Source organism: Ornithorhynchus anatinus, chromosome 5 (genome assembly GCF_004115215.2).
Source record: "Ornithorhynchus anatinus isolate Pmale09 chromosome 5, mOrnAna1.pri.v4, whole genome shotgun sequence".
Lineage (NCBI taxonomy): Eukaryota > Metazoa > Chordata > Mammalia > Monotremata > Ornithorhynchidae > Ornithorhynchus > Ornithorhynchus anatinus.
Window position 1 is genome coordinate 60,348,620 of NC_041732.1, and position 14,230 is coordinate 60,362,849.

General features: G+C 47.0%; 1 protein-coding gene and 1 long non-coding RNA gene across 3 annotated transcripts in view; one reads left to right on the forward strand and one right to left on the reverse strand.

Moving 5' to 3' along the window:
- The window catches only part of PAX7 (paired box 7), a 181,958-nt gene that overhangs the window by 49,406 nt on the left and 118,322 nt on the right, over positions 1 to 14,230 (reverse strand). The window lies entirely within an intron of this gene.
- On the forward strand, positions 2,011 to 6,589 carry LOC120638382. The gene is made up of 2 exons (XR_005660023.1): positions 2,011 to 2,145; positions 6,346 to 6,589. It is a non-coding gene; the product is annotated as an uncharacterized LOC120638382 (long non-coding RNA).

Sequence of the window (14,230 nt, forward strand, 5' to 3'; positions counted from 1 at the left end):
TCTCCTGCCACCTGCAAATTCTCCAGCATTCTCCACGGCACATAATTAAACGTGGCGCTGGGCAGCGGCAGGAGTCTGACGCTGAGTCTTAAAAAAAGGAGGAGAGAGAGAGAGGGAGAGAGAACCACCATGGATAAACCCAGGCCTGGCTCCCTCTCCCTGTTCTCTGTGTGGTGGGCCACTGCTTTGCTCCTCTGGTTTAAAGGAACTCCATTTCTTACGGAAACGGGAGAGGAGGTATTAAAAAAAAAAACCCACCAAGACACAGAGCTCATCCTTATCTCAGGGAGACAGTTGTCGGGAATCACTTTGACTGAGTCGTTTTGTCTCCATGCTTTTTTCCGCTGTCAAGCAGGCCTCAGGACATGGATCAAAGGAGAGGCGCTGAGCACTGCTGCAACTTCTGATCCCTTCGCCGGGGCCTCCGCCCGAGCGCTAGACAGCTTTCCACCACATCAAATGGAAGGAGAAGAGGAGAGGAGAGGGGGAGAAAGGTAAGAGGTAAAAACCAAGAGATAAATATAGAGAGAGGGGAAGAGAAGCAAGGAAGAGAGTGAAAGCGGTTAGGAAAAGGGTGGGGGGGGGGGACCCAAAGAGGGAGAAAAAGAGGAAAGGAGAGGCAGTCAGAAAGGCAAATGAAGGGAAGGAAGACAGGAAGAAAATTGGAAAGAAAAAAAAAAACAAGATTGGGAGAGGGAGAGGGAACTTGAGGATTCAGGGAAATCAGAAGAGATAGTAGATCAGAACAGGAGGGAAAAGTGAGAGAGGGAAATGAACAAAGTATAGGGATTGAGAGTCAAAGACCAGGAGAGGCAGGTGTTCAGAGGCAGATGGGGAGAGATAGGAAGGATAGTAAGGAGCATGCTAAGAAAGAAGGGAAAGACGGTGGGAGAAGTGTTGCAGAGAAAGTAAGCCAGGGAGATGGAAAACCACAGCAGGAGAAGTGACAGAAAGAGGGAGATAAAAAGAAAATGACAAAATGAGGAAGGGTGCAAAGAAGGCACTTGAAGTTTACTTGGTAGGTGCTTTAACACTGGGGGATTTCAGAGCAAGCTGGAGGTGGATCTATGTATAGGGTGACTGGGGGTAGGAACGCTACAGTCTGGAGTTGTGGTTTCAGGAAAGGACCCGGGAGTGGGGGAAGGCACATCTCCTCCAAGAGGCCTTTACTAAGTCCTCATTTCCTCTTTTCCCACTCCTTTCTGCCTGATGTGTTCCCTGTATTCACCCACCCCCGCCACAACCAGCCCCACAGCATTTATAAACATATCCATAATTAGCTTATTTATATTAATGTCTGTCTCCCCTCTTGACGATACGCTCATCACGGGCAGGGAATGTATCTATTATTTTGCGCTGAACTATCCCAAGAGTTTAGTGTAGTGCCCTGCACACAGTGAGCACTCAAAAATATGATCGATTGATTGATTGGTCTAGCCCAAAGAGAGAGTGGTGTTACTGGAGTGGAATGGAGTCTTATTGGTTTCTGTTGACCCATTCTCTGACCTTATTCTATCAGATTAATAACTCCCTTCTAAGACTCTTGCAGTCACTTGTTTAGCCTGGAAATTTTGCATGAGCAAGTGAGTTGTCACTAAAGTCAAACATTCAATCAATCAATCAGTCATAGTCATTGAGTGCCTACTGAATGCATAGCACTGTACAAAACACTTGGGAGAGAACAATAATCAGTGGAATTGATTTATATCGTACACTCTCAAGCATTTAATACACTGCTCTGCACAAAGGAAGGGTTCAGTAAATACCATAGATTGATCTAGATGGCTGAGGGGGTGTTGACTCCTCCAAGTGATTTAATGAACATCAACTATTTCCCACATGCAGACATGGCACCTTACAGACCAGCCTCTTTCTGTTCCCATGCTTTTCCCGAAAGAAAAAAGGAGTGGTGGCGATCACTGAGGCTGGCTTAGAGATGGGGGCCGGAGAACTCTCTCCTCTCACTATTCTTGCTCTCCTGCTTCTTTTCTGCATCCTCCTAGGGGGTCTGTCTCTCTAGGATCCTGGAAGACCCTGAGGCTTTACATCAATCATAAGTATCTCATAGAAGGAACCAAATGCATCCAATTGACATTAGAAACCACAGATATTGTCCAGGACAGCTCAAAGCCAGAGACTCATAAGGTGAGTAGGAGGAACTGTTAAGACTGTAGAGGGGAAGCACCATGGTCTAGTGGAAAGCAGCAGGGCCTAGAAGCCACAGGACCTGGATTCTAAACCCAGATCTTCCACTTGCCTGTTGTTGACTCTGGCAAGTCACTTAACTTCTCTGTGCCTCAGTTTCCTCATCTGTAAAATGGGGATTCAATACCTGTTTTCCTTTCTACTTAGAATGTGAACTCCGGTTGGGACAGGGACTGTGTCTGACCCAAATATCTTCTATCTACCCCTGCACTTAGTACAGGACTTGGCATATAATAAGTGCTTATCAAAATACCACAGTATTATAGGAGGAATAGGTCTGGAGCCTTCCATTTCTACGTGGTGTGGGGAAGGGATGGATCCCTCTGAGACAAACCTAATGCCCTGACCCTAGAGCAGACAGACTCCAGGGTCTGGTATCTTGACTCATCATGTCGGGACAGATACAATAGTCTTGGGAGTGGCCGCCAACCTATCTGTTCAGGGACAGTAGCAATTTATGCCTGGGGCGTAGACATGGTGACTGATGAATATTCAACTCCCAGGAATACCTCCAAGGCTGCTGGGAGGGCAAATCTTTGGTCTTACACCCAAGGCTGATTTATTCTGCTGGGGATTGCAAGACCCAATTAATCAATCAATCAAGCAGCGGTATCTATTGAGTATTTACTGTATACAGAGTTTAAAGCACATCTCCTCCAAGAAGCCTTCCCTCTTTCCCGACTAAACCCTCGTTCCCTCTTCTCCCTTTCCCTTCTGTGTCACCCTTACACTTGGATATGCACCCTTTATTCACCCCACCCTCAGCCCCACAGCACTAATGTACATATCCATAATTTACTTATTTGAATTAATGTCTGTCTTTCCCTCTAGACTGTAACCTTCTTGTAGGCAGGAAATTTGTCTATCAACTCTTATATTGTGCTCTCCCAAGGACTTAGTAGAGAGCCCTGTAAACAATCTTGTATCTTATGCTGTCGAGTCATTTCTGGCCCATAGTAACACCACAGACAAATCTCTCCCAGAACGCCCCGCTCTCCGTCTGCAATTGTTCTGGTAGTGGATCAGATCAGTTTTCTTGGTAAAAATTACGGAAGTGGTTTATGATTGCTGCCTTCCATGCAGTAAACTCTAGTCTCTGCCCTCGACTCTCTCCCGTGCCGCTGCTGCCCATCATGGGAGAGTTTTGACGTGTAGCAGATTGCCTTCCACTCGCTAGCCACTTCCCAAGCTAGGAACGGGATGGATAGGCCTCTGCTTGACTCTCCCTCCCATAGCCGAGATTGGTAGAGTACTGGAAGCTTTTCAGATGCGACCCTGAAAGGGGCTGTACACAGTAAGTGCCCAAGAAAAACTATTGATTGATCTCAGAGCACTGTACTAAGTGCTTGGGGGAGTAGATTATAGAAAAGTTGGTAGGCATGATCCCTGCCCTCAAGGAATTTACAATCTAGTGGAGGAGACGAACTTTAAAAAATTGCAGATAGGGGAAATGGCGGAGTTTAAGGATATGGACATAAGTGCTATGGGGGCTCAGTGCTTAAGTTCAGATCCAAGGATATAGGTAATGTAGAAGGGAGAGTGAACAGGATGGGGAAATGAGAGATGATGGGGAAATGAGGAGCCCTGGGATGGTGGATTGGGCCAGAAGATCTGTGAGACCAGAGGTGAGAACACAGTCCTATTTCTTCAGTTCCTTCCTCCTGGGAACAGACTTTTCCTTGATCTCATTGTGCCCCTGAGAGGATTAAATACCCTCCCCATGGCGGTGTTTTGAAAGGCCATACAGCATCCATGGTTGCTGCTATTGCCACAGATGCAATGAGTTGTGGAACTGGTAGGAAAGAGGGACAGCCGCTTTTTTAGTTTTTTTATGGAATTTGTTAAGCACTTACTAAATGCCAGGCACTGTACTAAGCCCTGGGGTAGATAAAAGCTAATCAGGTTGGACATAGTCCCCGTCCCACATGGGGCTCAAAGTCTTAAACCTCATTTTGCAGATGAGATAACTGAGGCCCAGAGAAGTGAAGTGACTTGCCCAAGGTCACACGGCAGACAAATGGTAGAGGTAGGGTTAGAACCCAAGTCCTCTCACTCCCAGGCCCACTCTCTAATCACCATCCTATGTTGCTTCTCTAGGCCAGTGAGACAGAAAGAGTTCCAGACTGGGAACCCAAAGCCCTGGGTTCTTCCCGGTTTGGCCCATGATTGGCTGATTTGGCCATTCCTTCCCCTTTCTTAGAACCCACCACTGCTGAGGGGAAGTGATTCTGACAGGCGCCAGCCTGCCTTCTGGGCATCTGGTGAGGCTGAAGGAGACAAAGTCTATAAAGTGCTTTGAGCTCCCTAGGTTAGATCTAAACTAGGAAAGTAATTCTGAGGCTTAGTCAGATCACTTGGGCGAGAGCTAGCCCTCTCCCCCTGCAACATTGCTGATCGGTTGAACAACCATCAGTGGCGTTAACAGGGGCTGAGTAGTAAATCACTTGTTTCGGCCCTTCAGACAGTGGGGCCAAATTCAGGGCTTTGCAGTCATTGCTCTCTCTACCCCACTGGGACTATGACTGGGAGGGATTATTATGTTCATTAGTAGGAGCAGTAGTACTAATCGTATTTATTGAGCACTTGCTGTGTGCAAAACACTGTACTAAGCACTTGGGAGAGTACAATATAACATCAGACACATTCCCTGCCCACAGTGAGCTTAAAATCTAGTGGGGATGAAAGCGCATGAGTGGTACTGTGCAACCCAATTGTATTTGAGTGCTTACTGGGTACAGACCACTGAACTATGCTTGGGAGAGTACAATAAAACAGAGTTGGTAGACCTGTTCCCCACCCATAATGAGCTTACAGTCCAGAGGGGGAGTCAGACATTAATGTAAATAAATAAATTATGGATGCATACATAAGTGCCGTGGGGCTGAGAGGGGAACGACGGAAGCAAATCCTAGGGCAATCGAATCAGTTCCTTCACACAGCCTGAGGTCCCAGGTCCAGACTCCAACAAGCGTTCGCCATGAATGGTGAGCTAGAGTGGATCTAGATTATGCCCTTAAGTTCCCTGTTGGTCTTGCTTATTGGACTGGGCTGCCTACATTGCCAATATTGAGTCTTTCGTTGGCAAAAATGAAAGTCCCCATATTGACTCCAGCACAAAATGTCAGGCCAATCTGAATTTCAGATGAGGGTTTGTTTGAAACTCAGCTTCTTCTTGGCAGAGGGCCTCCCGTAGGCCCCGACAGTCCCCTTGGAGTAAGTCAGCCTTTACTGTAGTTTAACAAGCTTATCATTTGGGAAACAACATGGTCTGGTACAAAGAGAAGGGTCTGACAGTCAGGGGGCCTGGTTTCTAATTCCATCTCTGCCACTTGTCTGCTGTATGACCCTGGTCAGGTCATTGAACTCATCTGTGCCCCAGTTCCCTCATCCACAAAACGGGGATCCGATACCTGTTCTCTTTTCTACTGAACTCTGAGTCCCATGTGAAACTTGATTATCTTGCATTTATCGTAGTACTTAGTACAGAGCTTGGCACATAGTAAGTGCTTAACAAGCAACAAAGTTGTTATTATTTGGCCTGGGGGGAAAGTGACTCCTGGTATTTTTTCCCCTGACCTCAGAGATGTCATGAGCGAGTTAAACCCCATACAAGGTAGGTGGGGAAATGAGGCCCCGAGAGGTTGAGATGGTTGCCCTGAAGCACAAGTATTTAATCATTTTGGAATTTAAGTGCCTACTATCTACCAAGCACTGAGGTATATAAAAAATATCCAAGTTGAACATGGTCCATGTCCCTCATAACGCTCACAGTCTAAGTAGGTATTGAATCCCCATTTTAAAGATGAGGAAACTGAGGAATAGAAAAGTTAAATGTCTTGTCCAAGGTCTCAGAACAGGCAAGTGGCAGATCTAGGATTAGAACCCAGGTCCTCTGATTCCCTGGCCTGTGATCTTTCTACTGGGTCACACTGATTCTTAATAATGTTGGTATTTGTTAAGCGCTACACTGTGCAGAGCACTGTTCTAAGCGCTGGGGTAGAGAAAGGATAATCAGGTTGTCCCACGTGATTGAAGAGTCACATATCTTTTAGCTCCTCTCCAAAAACATCCTTAAGGATCGGTTGAAGTTCTCATTCCCAAGGAGTGTCAATATTTTTGCAATATGTCTTGTTTCCACAGATTTGAGCCCTTTTACTTCAGTTACGACTCCTCCAAGAATCAATTTAATGAATGAGCACCTCCTCCATGAAACTTTCTGAAATTTACCTTTTGAGATCCGGTGACTTCTTGTACGCTCTTAGTTCTTATATATTTCTCCATATTGTCTTTATCAATGGGTTTTGTAACTGGAGTAATATGTATATTTGGTTTCTCTTGTTTCCTGCCTTTAGACGGTAAGCTTCTCAAGGTCAGGGACACTATATTCTCTTTGTTTTGTGCTCCTTGTCGTGCTTCGATCACTGCCCTATATAGTGATGGCCCAGCTGATTCTCACTTCCTCTCCTCTGGAATGCAATTTACCCCTTACTAGGCTAATCACTTTATATTTGTGGAACAACAGAATATTGGGTCTCATCCCAAACTTGAATGCCTTCCCCTTCTCTAACAGCAAGGGGGAAAAAGGCAAGGGAGAAGGCAAAGGGATGAAAGAAAAGGGGAGAAGAATGAGAGTAAAATCCTCCAGCTTTCTGTGCTGTCTGAACTACAAATCCCAGCTGTTGTGGGACCTCAGTCTCAAATGAACCTTGTCTGAGCAGGCTTCAGCTTGGAGTGGGGAAGTCCAATCATTTAGTCTTCATCTGAGGACTAGTGTATTGCAAGCTGACCAGTTTTAATCAAGCCAGTCTCAATTTGGGGATACTTTCGTATTTTTCTAAAACTACACGACAGTCTCAGCTTAATCTTAACCATAGTCCTCAAACAAATAGTGATAAGATAGATGACTGATGAATGGTGCCATCAGGAGAAGCATAATGTCCTATTGGAAAGAGTACAGACCTAAGAGTCAGGTGACCTGGATTCTAATCCACCACTTTACCTGCTGTGTGACCTTGGGCAAGCCACTTCACTTTTCTGTGCCTCAGTTTCTTCAATGTAAAATGGCAATTCCACGTCTGTTCTTCCTCCTACTTAGACCGTGAGCCTCATGTGGGACCTGATTATCTTGTACCTCCCCCAGTGCTTAGTACATCGTAAGTGCTTAACAGATACCACAATTATAGTGCCATTTGGAGGGCCAAAGACAACTACTTCATTTGCTCCTGAAGGACAGCCTCATTGGACCAGGAAGGGTGGGGAGAGAAGGGCCCCGACTGCTCATGGGGGGATTTTGTCAGTGCCAGTCTCTTTTTCTAGCTCTTCAGGGTTAGTATAGAATCTTAGGTCTTAAAGGTATTTCCCAGTCAATCAATCAATGGAGTTTAGTGAGTACTTACTATGTGCAGAGGACTGTACTAAGCGATTGGGAGAGTGCTATGCAGCAGAGTTAGCAGAAACATTCCCAATATTCTGCTCCAGCTGACAAGGCTGTTGGTGGAAGAGTGGAGTGGAACACTGGGACTGAGCCCTGTGAATCTGTCTCAGATGGCTTCTCTGGGACCCATCAGGACCCAAAAGGACAAGGTATCTGATTGATCTGGCTCAGGGGGCAGAAGGTCTGGGGAGGGAAATGGGGATCCTCAGATGGGAAGGGAGGGAGGCAGGGGCCCAAAGAAAAAAAACAGAAAGGAGAGAGAGAGAAAGAGAGAGATATGACAGAAACTAAGCAGCAGTATGACTTAGTAATAATAATAATAATGTTGGTATTTGTAAAGCGCTTACTATGTGCAGAGCACTGTTCTAAGCGCTGGGGTAGACACAGGGGAATCAGGTTGTCCCACGTGGGGCTCACAGTCTTCATCCTCATTTTACAGATGAGGTAACTGAGGCACAGAGAAGTTAAGTGACTTGCCCACAGTCACACAGCTGACAGGTGGCAGAGCTGGGATTCGAACTCATGAGCTCTGACTCCAAAGCCCAGGCTCTTTCCACTGAGCCACGCTGAATAATAATAACGTTGGTATTTGTTAAGCGCTTACTATGTGCAGAGCACTGGTCTAAGTGCTGGGGTAGGTACAGAGGCATCAGGTTGTCCCACGTGAGGCTCACAGTCTTCATCCCCATTTTACAGATGAGGGAACTGAGGCAGAGAGAAGTGAAGTGACTTGCCCACAGTCACACAGCTGACAAGTGGCAGAGCCGGGATTCAAACCCATGACCTCTGACTCCCAAGCCCGGGCTCTTTCCGCTGAGCCACGCTGCTTCTAGTAGATAGAGCACAGGCCTGGGAGTCAGAAAGATCTGGGTTCTAATCTCAACTCTGCCACTTGTCTGCTGTGTGACTTTGGGCAAGTCACTCAACTTCTCTGGGCCTCAGTTCCTTCATCTGGAAAATGGGGATTAAGGCTGTGAGCCCCATCTGGGACATGGACTCGATCCACTCTGATTAGCTTGTATCTACCCCAGCACTTCGTACAATGCCTGGAACATAGTAAGCGCTTAAGATACCACAGTTATCAAATACCATAAGAAAAACCGAGTAGAAAGACGGAAAGAAAGAGAGGGAAGGAGAAACTTAGGCAGGCAGAGAGGAGGGCAGAAAGAGCGCGAGGTAAAGAAGATACGAAGATCAGGTCTCTCCCCGGGCTTTCGAGTTTAGCTTCCCTGAGCTGCAGCGGCCTCTCTCCTTTCTTCCCTCCTTTCTCAATCTCCACAGCCTTTCTTTCTCCCTGCCTCCCTGCCTGATCCTCCCTTCCAAATGCCCGTGTCGGTTTTTCCCAGTCTCTCCTATCCAGGATGTCTGGCTTCAGCAGCCACTGCCCTCTCCCCTCCCCGCTGCTCGGCACCAGGGCCTGGTCCCCATGTGACGGCGGCTCTCTGCCTGAAGAGTCCCTCAGGGTGCACTGCCCTGGCTCTCCCCCAGCCTGAAGTCCGTATTAATTGCTAATCTCTCTCATTTTCTCTCCCTCTATCTGCCCAGCCTGCCTTGTCCTGAGCTCCCTTATTAATCATAAAGGACAAATCCTGCATTTGAATTCTCCCCACCAAGCTCTGCATTTCAATCTCGCTAAGCCACCCCAACACCAAAAATCCATCAGCGTTCAGAAGATACCATGGTGGGGTTGGGGCGGGGGGTGGAACGGGGGTGATGGGGGATTACAGGTTCCCTCTGGATTCGGGAAATTGTGATACACATATAGATGCAACGGACACTTATGGGCAAAATCTGGGCTACGGAGTGGGCCCTGGGGAGGTCTGAATCACATCAGGTTATTTGTAAAGCATCTGTGCTCTTTAAAAGAAAGACACTCTGAGAATCTAGTGAACGTAAAATACGACAACTCTCTCCTACCCTGATAAGAACACGGACTCTAATGAATGTAAAATATAACAATTCTTAATTGTCCTGATATGACACCGGCTCTGGTGAGCTCAAAACACTTAAATAAATTTCTTACTTTCACCTCAATACATTAAGAAAGGAGACGGTCACTATTAGGCATACAAGGAGACTGAGGCACAGAGAAATAAGTGGCTTGTTCCTATAGCTTATGTGCTTACTATGTGTCAAACTCTGTATTAAGGACTGAGGTGCATACAAGGTAATTTGGTTGGCCACAGTCCCTGTCCCACGTGGGGTTCACAATAGAACCCAGGTCTCCTGACTCCCAGTTGAGACCACACACACATACACAACCCTCCCCACATAGCATTTTTTTTTAAAAACCAGCATTCCAAATGCTGCTCCAAAGCCCACATTTCCTGTCTGACCCTTCCCCCATTTGGATTTTCCTCTTCCCACCTCCTCTTGTTCCTCCCCCCACCCCCCCCCCCACCCCCCCACCACACTCCCACCCAGGAAAAATGGAGAGAGAAGGAAGAAAATAAATACGTGTCTGTTTTCACGTGAGAAAAATGTACTGTTCACTCCTTTCCCTTGTTGCTCGAAGCACGACGACTAATTGACATGAGCAGATGGCTTTGTTTGGTAAAAACTTTAGCGGGGGGAAAAAAAAAATTCAGCTTTTCCAGGCCACGTAGGTTAAAAGTTTACAAAGACAGAGTGGGATTTGATACCAAGTGAGACAAAATGCCAGAGAGATCTCAGCAAAGCCCATCATTCATTCATTCAGTAGTATACATTGAGTACTTACTATGTGCGGAGCACTGTACTAAGCACTTGGAATGTACAGTTCGGCAACAGACTCATCATTCTGAGGATGGGGGAGGGAGAGGGAGGATAGGGGTCTCGATAAACTCTCCGTCCTTTTGTGCCAAACAACATCCCCTTTATTCCTTCTTCTCCCCCTGATAAAACCCCAGGTTCCAGAGTGTGGGCTGTCATTTGCTCTTTTCTGACTACTCCTGGAATTAGAGAAAGAGGGAGGTATGGGGATTGGGTATGCAGAGCAGCAGAGGGATTCGGAGAAGCTAGCCAAGGTCCTAGAATGTGGTAGATATTCCAGATCGTCAAGGAATAATCATTTCCCAGAAGCCCAAGAAACAACAAATGAGATAGAATTCAGTCCCAGATGTGTTTGTGTGTGCGTGTCTTTTAAATTCACTTTTGGGTCCGATAAAGAAGGAAAAGAGTAAAGAGAGAAATGCAGCCGAAGCATCTTGCTTTCTGCAGAGAAGCCTCCAAGGAAGAATAAATCCATCAATCGATGGTATTTATTGAGCACTTAGCGCGTGCAAAGCGCTGTACTAAGTGCTTGGGAGAGACCAATATAGTAGAGCTAGTAGAAGAACCCCCAAGACTTCCAATAAATTCCTTGCTTCTTTAGTCGGTGGGTCGGACTCAGCCAGGTCATTAAAAGGTGAGCGGAAGAGACCAGAGGGGCTGAAAAAGGGGTAAATAAAAGAGCTGGAGAAAGAGCGACCACTTGAACAAAAGGAGGAGATGGAGAGAGAGAGCCTTTGGGAGGGAAGGAGATAGAGCAAGGAAAAGGGGAAAGGGAAGAGAGGAAATCCAGGGGTGAAGGCGGGCAGCAGCAGGCGGGTGTACATATGTGAGAAACCCTGGAGAAGAAAAAAGATTGTGTAGGATGGCCGAGGTGAAAGAATATTAGAAGCAAAATGTTTCTACAATAAGATAAGCTGGAGAAATGAATTCTTATCCCTCCAAAACCCAACCCTTGAAAATTTGCGCGAGCGGGGTCTCCTTTCAGGGGATGGGAAATCCCCTGCCCTTCCTCCTGCAGCCCCGTAATGCCAGAATGTCCCCAATCTGCTTTGAGGGATGGAAAGATTAAGAATAATAAAAAAATTGCAATAAAATATGTGTGAAGGAGGGGGTAATTGTGGACAAATGCAGCATTCAAATTCATTTTTCAGCTCTTTTACACACCATTTCAATCTTATTTTCTGGTTGTTAATGAGATCTTGTTGGTTGGTCTGGGCAAAGCCGCCCAATATAAGTGAGTAATTGCACATAATTTTCTCTCCTACTAGTGATTTGCATCAGTTTTTTTTTTTAATTCTGGGCTATTTAACGCCCCCGCCCTCCTCCCCCCCCCAAAAACCCTTCCTCTCTACAAATCTCCCTCTCCCTCCCACTTCCTTGTTCCTAGTCCAGCAAGGCTCATTTTAAATGCTTATTATAGACGTGGTGTCAACCCAAACAAACAAAAAAAAAAAGAAGACAGTGAGAAAGGGCAGAGATGGAAGGAGTTTCGAGTCCCAAACAAGAAAGTAAAAGAGCCTTCTCCTTGGTTTCTCTGATCGTCTATCTTTAGCTCTTACAGGTGCTCCTCGGCCTGTCTACATCCCAGGGAACACGGAAGCAGAGAGTTCAGCCTTGTCCAAAGTGCTGCAAGAGTATCAATCCAAAGGTACCTACCTATAGGGATGGGGCTGCAGGACACCCAGTCTCCAAATCTGGAAGAGACCCTGTGCTTAAAAGTGCAAACAGAGAACAAATCCCCATGGTTTTGATGATAACAACTGTGGTATTGGTTAAGCACTTGCCATATGCTTAGAATTGTGCTAAGTGTGGGGAGATACAATCAGATCAGACCCAGCCTCTGTCTCAGAGAGCTCTCTGCTTCTGTGTCCCCTGGGATAATAACGTTGGTATTTGCCAGGCGCTTACTATGTGCAGAGCACTGTTCTAAGCACTGGGGGAGATACAGGGTAATCAGGTCGTCCCACGTGAGGCTCCCGGTCTTCATCCCCATTTTACGGATGAGGTAACTGAGGCACAGAGAAGTGAAGTGACTTGCCCACAGTCACAATGGGATGTAGAGCAGTGTGGCCTAGTGGAAAGAGCATGGACCTGGAAGTCAGGGTTCTAATCCCGGTTCCACCACTCGTCTGCTCTGTGACCTTGGACAAGTCAGCTCGCTTCTCTGTGTCTCGGTTACCTCATCTGCAATGTGAGACAGAGACTGTGTCCAACCCTATTATCCTCTAGCTACCCCAGCACTCACTGGCACAAAGTAAGCTCTTAACAAATACCAGGAAACAATTACCACGTGGGGCTCACCGTATAGAGGGAAGAAATCTCCATTTGACAAATGAGGAAACCTAGGCATAGAGAAGCCACTGACTTGCCCAAGATCATATCGCAAGGAGAGGAGCCAGGATTAGAACCCAAGTCTCTTGACTCCCAGGCCCAGGATCTTTTTAGTAGGCCATACTTTGCTCAGCTGGGAGGCTGGGATGGGGAAGGAAGGGCACATGAGGTGAAAAGGGAGCTGCGGGGGGACAACATACACTATGTTTATCTGGCAATAAGCCTCTCACCTCCTGCCCTAGACCTCGGGTACCAATCTGACCCTGCAAATGGAACGGCGGCCGGGACGGAGAGTGTATATGAGTGGCGGAAAGTGAGAAAGCCAAGCTGGTCCTCTCAGGGACAACCGCTACCATACCTTCTGAGAGGGCAGGGCCACTGGGTCCGGATTGCAAGGAGGAGTCTCAGGGAGGGGAGGATCAGATCTTGGATCCATAGTTTCCAAATGGAGAATGATTGGGGAAAAGGTCTCTCTGACGGCCTCTCTCTCCCTGGGAAAGGAGAGATCTGGGAAGACAGATCAGAACGGGAAGGGAGAGGAGGCAGGGAAGAGACTAGAGGCCGAGAACGTTTTGGGCAAGCAGAGGGTGGGCTCAGAAGATGGCGAACAGCAGCAGGTGGACAGAGGGGTGAGAAGGCATCAGACCGTGGGAAGCTGAAGGGTGTGAGGAAGAGTTGGGCAGTCAGGAATGAGAGATCAGCAGAGAGGAGCGGGTAACACCTGCCAACCCAAGAAGTGTCCTCTCACAAGCACTTAGTACAGAGCTCTGAACACAGTAAGCACTCAGAAAATACCACTGGTTGATTGATGGATTGATTGGCAGTTGAGGAGCAGCCAAAATGAGCTGACGGAGCCAAGTAACCCTGGTCCGGGGAGAAGCAGTATAGCCTAGGGGAAAAAGTATGGGCCTGAGCGTCAGAGAACCTGGGTTCCAATCCCTGGACTGTCCCTTGTCTATTGTGTGACCCTGGGCAAGTCACTTCTCTGTGCCTCAGCTACCTCATCTGTAAAATGGGGATCAAGACTGTGAGCTCTATGTGGAACAGGGACTGTGTCCAACCCGATTATCTCTCATCTGCCCCAGCGCTTAGTATAATGCCTACCACAAAGTAAGCGCTTAACAAACACCATTAAAAACAAAACAAAATGAAACTGAAGGGCAAGAGGGAATGTGGAAAGATAAGCTCCTTGTGAGCGGGAGAACACACCTACCAAGCACTTAGTAAGTGCTCAGTAAATACCATTGATGGATTAATTAATTGATTGAGGAGACGGAAAAGAAACACCTGCCGAACAGAAAAACTCCATCAAGGGACTCTAGGACTTGGAGAAAGACAAAGGCACCAACAAGTCTTCTCTAGCGGAGGATACCGTGGTGGTGAAAAACAAACACCCTAACTGCCCCAGAGTCAGGGGGTGATGGAATATCTGTCCCCAGGAGAGGAGGGCTCCTCCTCTAGACTGTAAGTTCCTTGTCTATCAGCTCTGTTATAGTGGCGTCTCCCAAG